The 11,561-nt window shown below is 33.5% G+C and overlaps 1 long non-coding RNA gene across 1 annotated transcript in view; it reads right to left on the bottom strand.

Moving 5' to 3' along the window:
* Window positions 1-11,561, bottom strand: part of LOC127854892 (uncharacterized) — an 88,503-nt gene that overhangs the window by 1,253 nt on the left and 75,689 nt on the right. The gene's annotated exons all lie outside the window — the stretch shown is intronic.

Below are 11,561 nucleotides of genomic sequence, written 5' to 3'. Positions count from 1 at the left end.
GTTTTAATGCACCATATATGGTATACGTTTAAAGAATAATTCAGAAACATTTTATTTCACAAAAATCCAGAATATTGATTTAAGAAATTATTCACCATACAACATTCATTTAAGATAAAATTATGAACGTTTTAATTTGCTACATATAATTTGATTGACAGGATATAATTGGTTGAAATGACAGATTTCTTATGTTAAAACTTCTGGATAGAAAAACACGAACTTTTGGAAATTCCAGGTTTTGATTTGGAAAAAAATTGCCATTGAGACCAAATAGCAGCTTTAAAACTAACAAAAAAAAGTCCTGCAATAAGAATACATGAAAAACTGGTCTTCATATCTATTGATTTTGGCATATTGGTACAAAAACTTAATCTTAATGTAATTATACCGAATAAATCCACAACTATCTTAACCAGCCAATGGCAAGCATGTAGACTGAGACTTCAATATATACAAGTCATTTTGTGAGTAACCAAAGCATGTATGCACAACTCAACATTGCATTCAGTTAGAATCTAATGTCAATCAGTAAAATGTCTATTCCTTTGTCTCTCTTCCAATTGCTATTCTGACTTTTATGTTTTTGAAGTATGTGCAAGAATTACATACATACTTTTAAAGTTTATCTATGACCTGTGCATACATTTGATGCTTTTATGTACCATCACTTTAAGTTCAAGAATATCGTAAGCACTTACTGGTATTTTTTAAACTATTGTTGAGCCAGCTTGTGGAAATCATTTGCTGATTCTGTCTTTCATTATGCAATTTTAAAACAACGCATCACAAATGCCCAACATCATAAAATGAATTGTCATGTAAAACACCCATCACCCTACCACAAAGGTGAAGGTCACACTATGGGGTCAAACATCTAATTTGGCCATAAAACTATTCAGAATGTTGCTTTATCATTTATCTGGCAATTTTAACATAACTGTCACACAATGACCACCATATGGAAAGGCCAGACACATGTAACGCCTGTCACATTTCCTCAAAGGTCAAGACTAGACTTCAAAGTCAAAGGTCGAATAGAGCCATAAAATAGGTTGTCAGGCTGTTAATTGGTCACTCATCATGCAATTTTGAAATAACTTACCACAAATGAAAAACACAAGAAGATAAAATTTGAGTTTGACACCAGTCTCCCTACTTTTAAAAGTCAAGGTTGCACTAAGAGGTCAAAGGTCGGATGCGGCCATTAGAGCACTATTTTATGTTGTCTTGCCATTCATCATGTAATTTTGATAGAACAGAACTGAACATATAGTTTTTTTCAGTGACACATATTTCAAATCATAATGATAATTCATTATAATACATGCATGCATAAATTTAATTAACTTGACACGAATGACCACCATAAGAAGGCGGCCAGTTGCTTGTAACACCAATATTGATATATCAGAAGTCAATGTCACACTTAGAGGTCGAATGTCAATTTAGCTTTTCTTAATTTTGTCAAAGGTGGAGGTATAATTTGGCCATAAAGCATCTTGTCAGGACTGTAACTGCATCATTCAGCATGCAGTTTTAACCCTTTGCATGCTGGGAAATTTGTTGTCTGCTAAAATGTCGTCTGCTGAATTTCTTAAAGCATTTTCTTCAATTTTTTTCAAAGAATATTATCAGAATAGCAAACAGTTTGGATCCTGATGAGACGCCACGTCTCATCTGGATCCAAACTGTTTGCACAGGCCTTCAAAATTCGGTTCCCGCACTGAAAGAGTTAAAATTACATATGACAAACGTCCACCATGAGACAACTATGTGTCACATGTAATATCAATCTCCCTACCTCATAGTTCAAGGTCCCACTTAAAGGTCAAAGTTTAAATTTGTCCGTTTAAATGTTTGTCCATATTGTGACTCCATCATTCATCATACAATTTTAAAATAATTCCTAAAAGTGTTTTAAGTATTGTGTTAAAAAAAGGGTTGTGCATATTTAACCAGGTTTTCCGAAGGAAAAAACTGGTTATTAGATTGGCGAATGCGGGCGGGCTGGCTGGCGGGCGGGCGGAACAAGCTTGTCCGGGCCATAACTATGTCGTTCATTGTCAGATTTTAATATCATTTGGCACATTTGTTCACCATCATTGGACGGTGTGTCGCGCGAAATAATTACGTCGATATCTCCAAGGTCAAGGTCACACTTTGAGTTCAAAGGTCAAAAATGGCCATAAATGAGCTTGTCCTGGCCATAACTATGTCATTCATTGTGAGATTTTAAAATCATTTGGCACATTTGTTCACCATCATGGGACGGTGTGTCGCACGAAAGAATCACGTCAATATCTCCAATGTCAAGGTCGCCATGACTAAATATAGATTTTTTTAAAAAACAAACTTACAAAGGGGGTTAATTTTGTTTGTTCATTTCAAAAGTTCAGTTTGAGTTTTCTCCCTTTATCAGATTTTTTTTTCACAATGAAAACCTGGTTTTGTGACAATTTTGTCCCTTGTTTAACTTCGTCATTCATCATACAATTTTAAAATAATTACTACAAGTTTTTAAGTTTAATGTAGTCAAACATGTTAATGGCGCAGCTTGTAAAATAATGAGAAGCATTATTAAAAATGGACTGGACATGTTGCTTACATGCATTTAGCTGTTTTGCTTTTTTAAAAGTTTCAGAATACTTTCCTGATCGTTTTTGGGGTTGAAATTACTGATTTGCTATGTAGGTGTAGATTTTTTTTAAACAGCATTTCAGTTTTGCAATAAATTGTGCCATTGTCTTGTCAAATTAAGGTGCTTTCTTTGATAGCAAACATCTTTCATTTTGTCTTTCGTTCCAAAAACAAATCTTGACACCACTTGTATAAGTAATAACTCAGCATATCTTGTAATAGTAAAGATGCAGCATAGCCTTTGGCTTTATGCCTTATAAAGCAGCATCCCTCTTATGAGTAACAACAATTCTTTTTTATGACGAGTATATTGAAACCACTCATATGGGGAGCAACATTTTTCACTGAGTAACAAGGAGACATCACTGCAATAACTCTACATTATTTAACGAGTAATAAATAGACATCGCTCAATATGGTCATACCAAATTGCAGTAATAACCTCACATAATTCCCGAATAATCCAGTATTATGAAATAGTTATTCTTTTGGCAGTATTCAAAACTTTACAATTCAAAACCGTGTGTTTTTAAAAAGCGTACACTTTGTGTGCCAATATAATATTATTTTAAAGAACTTTGCATTTTATGTACAACGACTTGCTTGTAATTGTGAAATATGCTAGACATCTGCATGAAAGGTGCTAAGATTGTTTGTGTTCAAGGGAAGTAATAAGCTTTAAAGGGAGGTAATTAATGAACTTGCAAAATTATTAAAAAAAATAATTAATAAATCATTTGCACAACTGGATGTTTACTTCATCATTTAATGTGTGACAAATTAACAAACATGTTACTACAGGCATAGCTACTTTCATTAAGTTTACAAAATGGGGTTGAGTAATTGTTTAAGCAAATGCATTCTTAAATTTTTTTGATAAATTAAGGAGCGGATGCTTGTTTAAGCCAATGCATTCTTCAAAACTTCTATTTTAAGTTGCAAGAAAGTGATGATTGACCTTTGATGCAAGGAATAAATATTTTAGTTTATTTGTTGTCTTTTACCAAATGCGTAGGTCTGCACATAATGTAGTCTTGAAGACTCAACGATGACCTTTAAATAAACCCTGAATTACGCACACACAGTCTACCAAACATTTCCACGAAAAATGTGCATTTGATTGATTATGAAACGGTTCTTTATGCACCCTTAAACAGCATCATGAAGGTACATGTAATGTGATAGTGTCTTTTAGTTCTAGGGGCTTCTGTCATTGTAGTCTTTATATGCCCTGTATCTTTAAGAGCATTCTGTAAAATTAAGTTTGTGAAAGTTTTTGATTTTTGGATAGTATGTTCTTGTATTTAAATAATATAATATTATTGTACCAATACATGAAAATTTATTTTTTGCTGCAATAATTTGTTTCTCAGGTACCTACTTGCTTTTTGTTGTTAAGGTTTATCTTTACATAAATTTAACTGCTTTGGCTAAATGTTTTAATGTTTGGGCTAGAATTTTTTATGTCAATTTCTGGCTTTGATGTATTATAGTATTGTCGACCATTTGTGATGAATTTCAGTTTTACTGGTACTTATAATCAGATGTGTAAATTCTAGTCGTTTTTTATCAATAAAACTTTCATTAAGTCAAAGACCTTTTTTCAATCAATTAATGTGTATGTCATTATTTCTTTTCTTGAAAAAAAAACTGGATGCAGAATTTTGGTAGCTTTTCTTTCATTCGGACAAAATATCTTTAATAAGGTATATACTATTCTGTAATTTTATCATCTTATTTTGGAACAATGGAACAATGCTAATAAGCGCCTTTAAACTTTTCCCACTCTCTATATCAAATAATGTTCATTCCACATTTGCTAAACATGATGAAAACGTCTAAGACCTGCAGTACTACAAATTATGGAACAGTCATAAAGAAGAATTATTTGTATGTGGAAAATGTGAGCTTTATTTGTGTAGTAACTTGTTAACACACATGTATGCAAACAGATATAATAATGTATTGTAAGAATTGAGTAGCCCTACAATAAATTGATTTCAATGTTAGCCGTGTGAATCACATGTTTGGCATTTGCTATCTAATGTTTTGACTAAGTTCATAAAGAGGAATACATAGTCCATTCAAACACTTAATTTTGAAATACCAGTTCCTGCTTTTTTGTCACTCTCTTTAAGTTTGGTTACTGATTTTTCAAGTTTATTGGAACTCGATATATAATAAATGTTTGTGCACAAGATTTATGCTTCTTCTCAAAATATTTTGTAATGGACATTTATTGCGCAATCTTTATTAAAACACGCTTCAGATCCAGGCATAAGGCGTACAGAAGTTGTTTGTTTCCATTTTTTTATGCAGACCCTAAACTTTATTTGGTAATGCTGGTTTAGCTGTTTATCATTTTTGCTTATTTGATCATATTCACTAAGTTAACTTTAAATGTTGCAATAATGTTTGCTTAATTCCTTCATATTTGCTCAATTAACAAAACATCATTCAAAAACATTTCTAGATTTGGATTGTGAAGAGATTTTTTTGTCATTTCATATTCTGATTAAATTAGGGATTTTAATAATGAAATAAGCGGAGCTATCAACCATGATTGTGTTGACAATGATAGTTGAAACAAATGACAATTTGGCCTTATTCAGCTAGAGCATTTGGGGGACCTAATTAAGTTCAGCTTAGTTGATGAGTAATTACATTGCTTTTGTATTCATTTTTCCAGATATGTTTTGCATAATCCTATATATATTGTATTTATTATGTAATACAACTGAAAATTTCAGGAAGCTTTTTAAATCTGTCTAACTTGCTGTGATTGATGTCTTGATTTTAATTGTATAATTATGGAAAACAAGCATTCTGTGTCATTAAATTTTTCTGAAAGAATTATTAGCGAAATTAATATAAGTGTACCATTTACAATTAGCCTTAGTATGCAGAGAAATGATTGTATATTATAAAGTTAAGTGGTTTAGATGTATGTGTGTACATTTAATGCAACCTCTACTTCCTTTGCATTTTGAAATTCTTTAAGATTATCTGTAAGATACTTATACTAATACTTATGATACTACTTGTTAATACATGTTACTGATTTGTTGTGTATTATGCTTTATGGTAGTTCTATTTTTGCTCTACATTTGGAGTGACATGTAGATAAGTTAAATGCTGCTATTGATAAATTTGCATGTAATTTTTGTTAATTGTTGTAGTAAAGCGGCTTAATGAAAATTCAGTTTTCTGAAAATAAAATTATAAGTATCAAAAATGATTATTTTTTCTGTTTGCCCACTCTTAATCAAGATAAACAATTAAGTAGGGCTGAGTTCAAATCTGGGTCGATGGTGTTAAAAAAATAGGTTACCAAGTTATATCCTAGGTTAAGCTTGATATAACTTATTGGGACATATTTTTGGCTTAGTCTTTACAATTTTTATCTAAGAAATATCTAGGTACACATGGAATCTGGGAAAAGTTCTCAGAAAACGTTAAGATCATCTGGGCCAAAAGGGATCAAGAAACGGGACACCAAGTCATTTTTAGCGAGGCTGTTTTCTGAACAAACCCGAGGTATTGTCATAGCCTCTCGTCATCTGCTGTCCACCGTCGTCCTAAAACCTTTACATTGGCTCTAAAATCAAAGTGCTTCCACCTACAACTTTGAAACTTCATATGTAGATGCACCTTGATGAGTTCTACACGCCACACCCATTTTGGGTCACTAGGTCAAAGGTCAAGGTCACTGTGACCTCTATAAAAAAAAAAAAAATTCTGACAAGCATTCGCAGCCGAGCGTGGCACCCGTGATGCAGTGCTCTTGTTTTTCAACGTTTGGCATTCTTAGTCAATTTTTATGCCCCCTTTCCAAGAAAAGGGGGTATATAGTTTTCGCGCTGTCCGCTCTCTAATACAAATAGTTTTCCTCCGATCTTTACCAAACTTGGTCAGAAGTTGTATCTAGACAATATCTAGGTTAGTTCGAATATGGGTCATGCCGGGTCAAAAACTAGGTCCCGGAGTCACTTAGTGCATTTCAAGGATTTAGCATGGTGTCCGCTCTCTAATTGAAGTAGTTTTCATATGCTCTTTACCAAACTTGGTCAGAAGTTGTATCAAGACAATATCTAGGTCAAATTAAAATATGGGTCATGCCGGATCAAAAACTAGGTCCCGGGGTCACTTAGTGCATTTCAAGGATTTAGCATGGTGTCTGCTCTCTAATTGAAGTAGTTTTCATCTGATCTTTACCAAACTTGGTCAGGAGTTGTATCTAGACAATATCTAGGTCAAGTTCGAATATTGGTCATGCCAGGTCAAAAACTAGGTCAAGGGGTCACTTAGTGCATTTCAAGGAGTTAGCATGGTGTCCGCTCTCTAGTTTATGTGGCTTTCTGATTTATTTTGATATTCAAAGACATTTTTATGCCCCCGAAGGAGGGCATATAGTGATCGGACTGTCCGCCCGTCTGTCCATCACACTTTGCGTTTAGATTTCTAAAAATGCTCATAACTTCTATGTTGCTTCAGATAGAAATTTCATATTTGGCATGCATGTGTATATGGACAAGGCCTTTCCATACGCACACAAATTTTGACCCCTGTGACCTTGACCTTGAACTAAGGGTCCGCGTTTAGGTTTCGAAAAAAACTCATAACTTCTACCAAGCGTTTATAGGGGGCATAAGTCATCCTATGGTGACAGCTTTTGTTTGTTTTTTTTACTTTTGGCATATCAAGTTATTTTTTTGAAAAACTTTTGGCATACCAAGTCAATTTTTTTGAAAACTTTGTAATAACATTTACGACTCAATGAAACTTGATCACAATGTATATCTTGACAATATATAGGCAAAGTTCAAATCTTGGTTTAGAAGGATCAACAACTAGATCACCATGTCGAATTAAAAATAAACATGTTTCAACTCTAAAAGCCTTATGTATAACATAATCTTGATAAAACTTTGTCAGAATAGTCTTGACGTTTTATAGAACAAGGTCGTGTGTTGGGTCATCAGGTAATCAGGTCAACAGCTCTATCATAGAAAAACATGTTACCACCACAAAAGCTACATTTATGAGTAAATCTTGAAGAAACATGGTCAGGTTTTATTAATATGACAATTTTAAGCTTATTCAAAATCTGGGTCAAGTGGAGTCAAATCAGGACACCACTTCAAATTTAAAAAAAAAAACTTAAGAAAACTTAGAACTCTAAATGTTTCTTTTGCGATCGAATTATCTTATTCATAATGCGTGTATTTTACTTTTTTATGACACGTTCAAAACTACTTAATTAGGTCACGTAAAGTTTTTAAAAATGAATCATCGGGTGAAATCTTTGATAATGGTACTGCTTGAATTCAAGTTAATGCAAAGACCTATAGATAACACAGATTGGAATCTCTCGTCTCCGCCATAGCGATATGCGATAATATCTATCGGCGGACGCGGGTCACGTGACATTGATTTTGGAGATGCCGGTGTACCTGTAGATTATTCCCTGTTCCAGCTGCTGTCGGCCATTTTCTTATAAAGCAAACAATTATTCTTCGTAATTAGTCGTTAATATTTGTCGTAGGGTATTCTGAGCATGATCTGGTTAGTTTATATTATTTTGATATTGTTATTAACAATATTAATGTGTTAATTAGTGTTTTTAGCGCTCGGTTGTCAGTTTGCAGAGCAATGAATGCCTGAAAGCGCAACGTTACGAACTTTACGTAGTGAGCAAAGTCGGTCTCCGAAAAAAGACATATTGAATATATTTTGTGTGATTAGAAATAAGTATTTATTTTCTGTCTTGATAATTCTTTAGGTTTTGGTAGTTATTATTCTAATTAATTATTAATTTATCGGAATTTGAAAGAGAACACTGGATTCGTTCATTTTCGATAATTTTTGAAAAATTGAAAGGCCCGAAGCATTTTTCTATAAACTTCTTCATTAAGCATCACATATTGATAACGTAAGATTTTGATGCTAGGTGAGATGTTAATCTATGTATGATTTATAAAAAGTAGACGAAAATGAGGTATTTTAAAGGATTTTGCCTTTGTACAATTTGTACTATTTATACTGTTATTTCATTCAATCAAGTGGTTTGTATTTTGTTGAAACACTTTTCTATTTTATTTCTCATCCCATATATTTGAAGTAAGATTTTTATGCTAGGCAAGATGTTAATCTAAGTATAGATTTAAACAAACTACAAGAAAATATTCAATTTAAAGGATTTGGCCTTATACAATGTTGGTACAATTTTAAGCTCTTTTCTTCTGTTGTACAATATTGCTGTCAAACGTGTTTTTGTTCTTATTGATAAACTTTTTCATTTTTCATCCCAAATCGATTAAGTCAGATTGTTATGCTTGGTGATATGTAATTCTAGGTATGATTAATAAAAAGTAGACGAAAATAAGTCATTTTAAAGGATTTTGCCTTTGTACATTTTGTACAATTTTATACTGTTATTTCATTCAATAATTTTTCTGTATCCGGAGAAGTGCCCCCCAGGAGAACTGCCCCCCGGAGAACTGCCCCCTTATTTTAAAGGTGGCGGAGAGGTGCCCCCCATCAAATCGGTAGGGGCGGAGAACTGCCCCCCTGTCAGAATTTAGTAGGCGGATATCTGCCCCCCCATCAAATCTGTAGGGGCGGAGAACTGCCCCCCCGGTGTCATATTAGTTATTAGTTACGTAGTGAAAACAATACTTACGGGTAATTTTACGTTATCGCCGTACACATTTTATCCGGTAACAATTTAATTTCAGTACAAGTATATTACCATTTATCGAACTGAATAACACAAATTGTCTAGAGGCATGTGATAATACTGTTTAAGGCCCTTGGTACGCATCTGCACCACGCACTATACATGAATGCCTTGTAAAAGTCGTGTTTTAATAAGAGCGCGAAACATAGTCGAGATCCACACAGGAAACGCGTGCGTGTTAATACTGGCAATGTGTTGCAACTAAATATAGACGTGCAACTCGGTACTTATGGAGGAAAAGTTACATCGGAATTAATTTACATTATAAAGATAGTATTGACCCATGGAAAAAAAGTTAATTGACATATAAAAAAGTAAATTAATAGGCAAGGCAAAGGCAATAATTTAGCTGACTTGAAGAAAAAAGTGAAGTGAAGTTGAATTTATAAGCAATTTATTTATGATGTTTAGTTAATTCATGTCTTCTAGCACCTTATCCGTCGGTAGCATCGCCAGACCGTCGAGTCGTCCGCAGTTTGCATTTTGAGCAGATCATGTCGACATGCCAAACAAACAAAATCGGTAACAGTTGCTTTAATTAGCAGCTAATAAGGCAGGCAGAGCACTTGTTACCGTTAACGATAAGTACCGCGATCTTTTAATCTTTTAATTGGTAGACCGGACCGACCTTAATTGTTAAGAACTTGTTAGCTTTGAATAAAGCCGCATACGGGTTTATTATATTGAACCGTCCAAATCCGTAATTGGCGAAAACAAACAAATAAATTATTGTTTTCAGCTGGCATAAGGATGGATTAAATTGCATGCTAATTGTTTGTTTTTATTACGGGGAAAATATCAAATAATTCAGCCGCGAAAACTTTTTATTAGCAAAAAGTTATTTGTTTTTCTTTGTTCACATTGACGAAAATCACGTGATTATAAAGTTGGCGACGTGACGACGTCCATGCCGAGGTAGGTATTTTATGCCGTTTTATAACTTTTATTACTTGTACAACTTTATATTACTTTTGAAATTTCACTCAATTTCCATACATAATAGCAAGAAAGTTACTGGCGTTATTGTCATTATAATACTCGCTTTATATATCACCGCTATTTCTTTAATTAGGGGGCACTTCTCCGGGTCATCAATTCTGAAAGGGGGGCAGTTCTCCGCCCCTTATTAATCAGCAGGGGGGGCAGTTCTCCGCCCTATACAAAAACAGTGAGGGGGCAGTTCTCCGCCCAGTGAAAAATCTTTGGGGGGCAGTTCTCCGTGGGGGGGGGGGGCACTTCTCCTAGAGCCTAATTTTTCACACCTGTCGCCAAAGTGGTTTGTTTCTTTGTGAAAACTTTTCCATTTCTCATCCCATATCGTTGAAGTAAGATTTTTATGCTAGGCAATATGTTAATCTAAGTATAGATTTAAACAAACTACAAGAAAATATTCAATTTAAAGGATTTGGCCTTATACAATGTTGGTACAATTTTAAGCTCTTTTCTTCTGTTGTACAAGATAGCTGTCAAACGTGTTATTGTTCTTTTTGATAAACTTTTTCATTTTTCATCCCAAATAGATTAAGTCAGATTTTTATGCTTGGTGATATGTTAATCTTGGTATGAATTAATTAAACTGGAGGATAATGTTCATTTTAAAGGATTTTGGCCTTGTACAAAGATGGTACAATTTTAAGCTCTTTTACCATATTATACACACATGATGTCAAACGTGCTTTGGTTCATTGTGGAAAACTTTGTCATTATTCACCTCAAATTGAAGAAATAAGATTTTTATTCTGGGTAATATGTTTATCTTGGTATGAATAAAAGAACTAGATGAAAGTACAATGTATGGGTTTAAATTCTCATTTAATATCTTATTTTATTAGTATTACCAGTTTTCCTGTCAATGTTACACATGCAAGTTAATATACAAACATATTTTAACAGATAGCTGTGAGCTTACTATTAAAACACAAAAGCTGTGAGATGACTATAAAAACCACAAATTGTCATTGTTAAAAGCGTAAGCAATAGCAGAGCACACGTTATTAGTTTCAATATTCCCATACTGATAGTCCTGATGTTAAACTATGGTACAGACCTATAGTCCCAGTTTATTTCAAATTACCGGTATTCAGTGACTTTAAAGCATCTCTCAGGCTGGCGGATGTTTTCTTTTCATTTTTTGCACTTTTCTCAGTTTTCTTATTTATTAGTTTTGTAATTGCAAAACCTC

This window comes from Dreissena polymorpha, chromosome 13, assembly GCF_020536995.1.
Source record: "Dreissena polymorpha isolate Duluth1 chromosome 13, UMN_Dpol_1.0, whole genome shotgun sequence".
In the NCBI taxonomy this organism is placed as follows: Eukaryota; Metazoa; Mollusca; class Bivalvia; order Myida; family Dreissenidae; genus Dreissena; species Dreissena polymorpha.
Note: the sequence above shows the minus strand (reverse complement) of the source record. Positions and strands in the feature narration are given on the sequence as shown.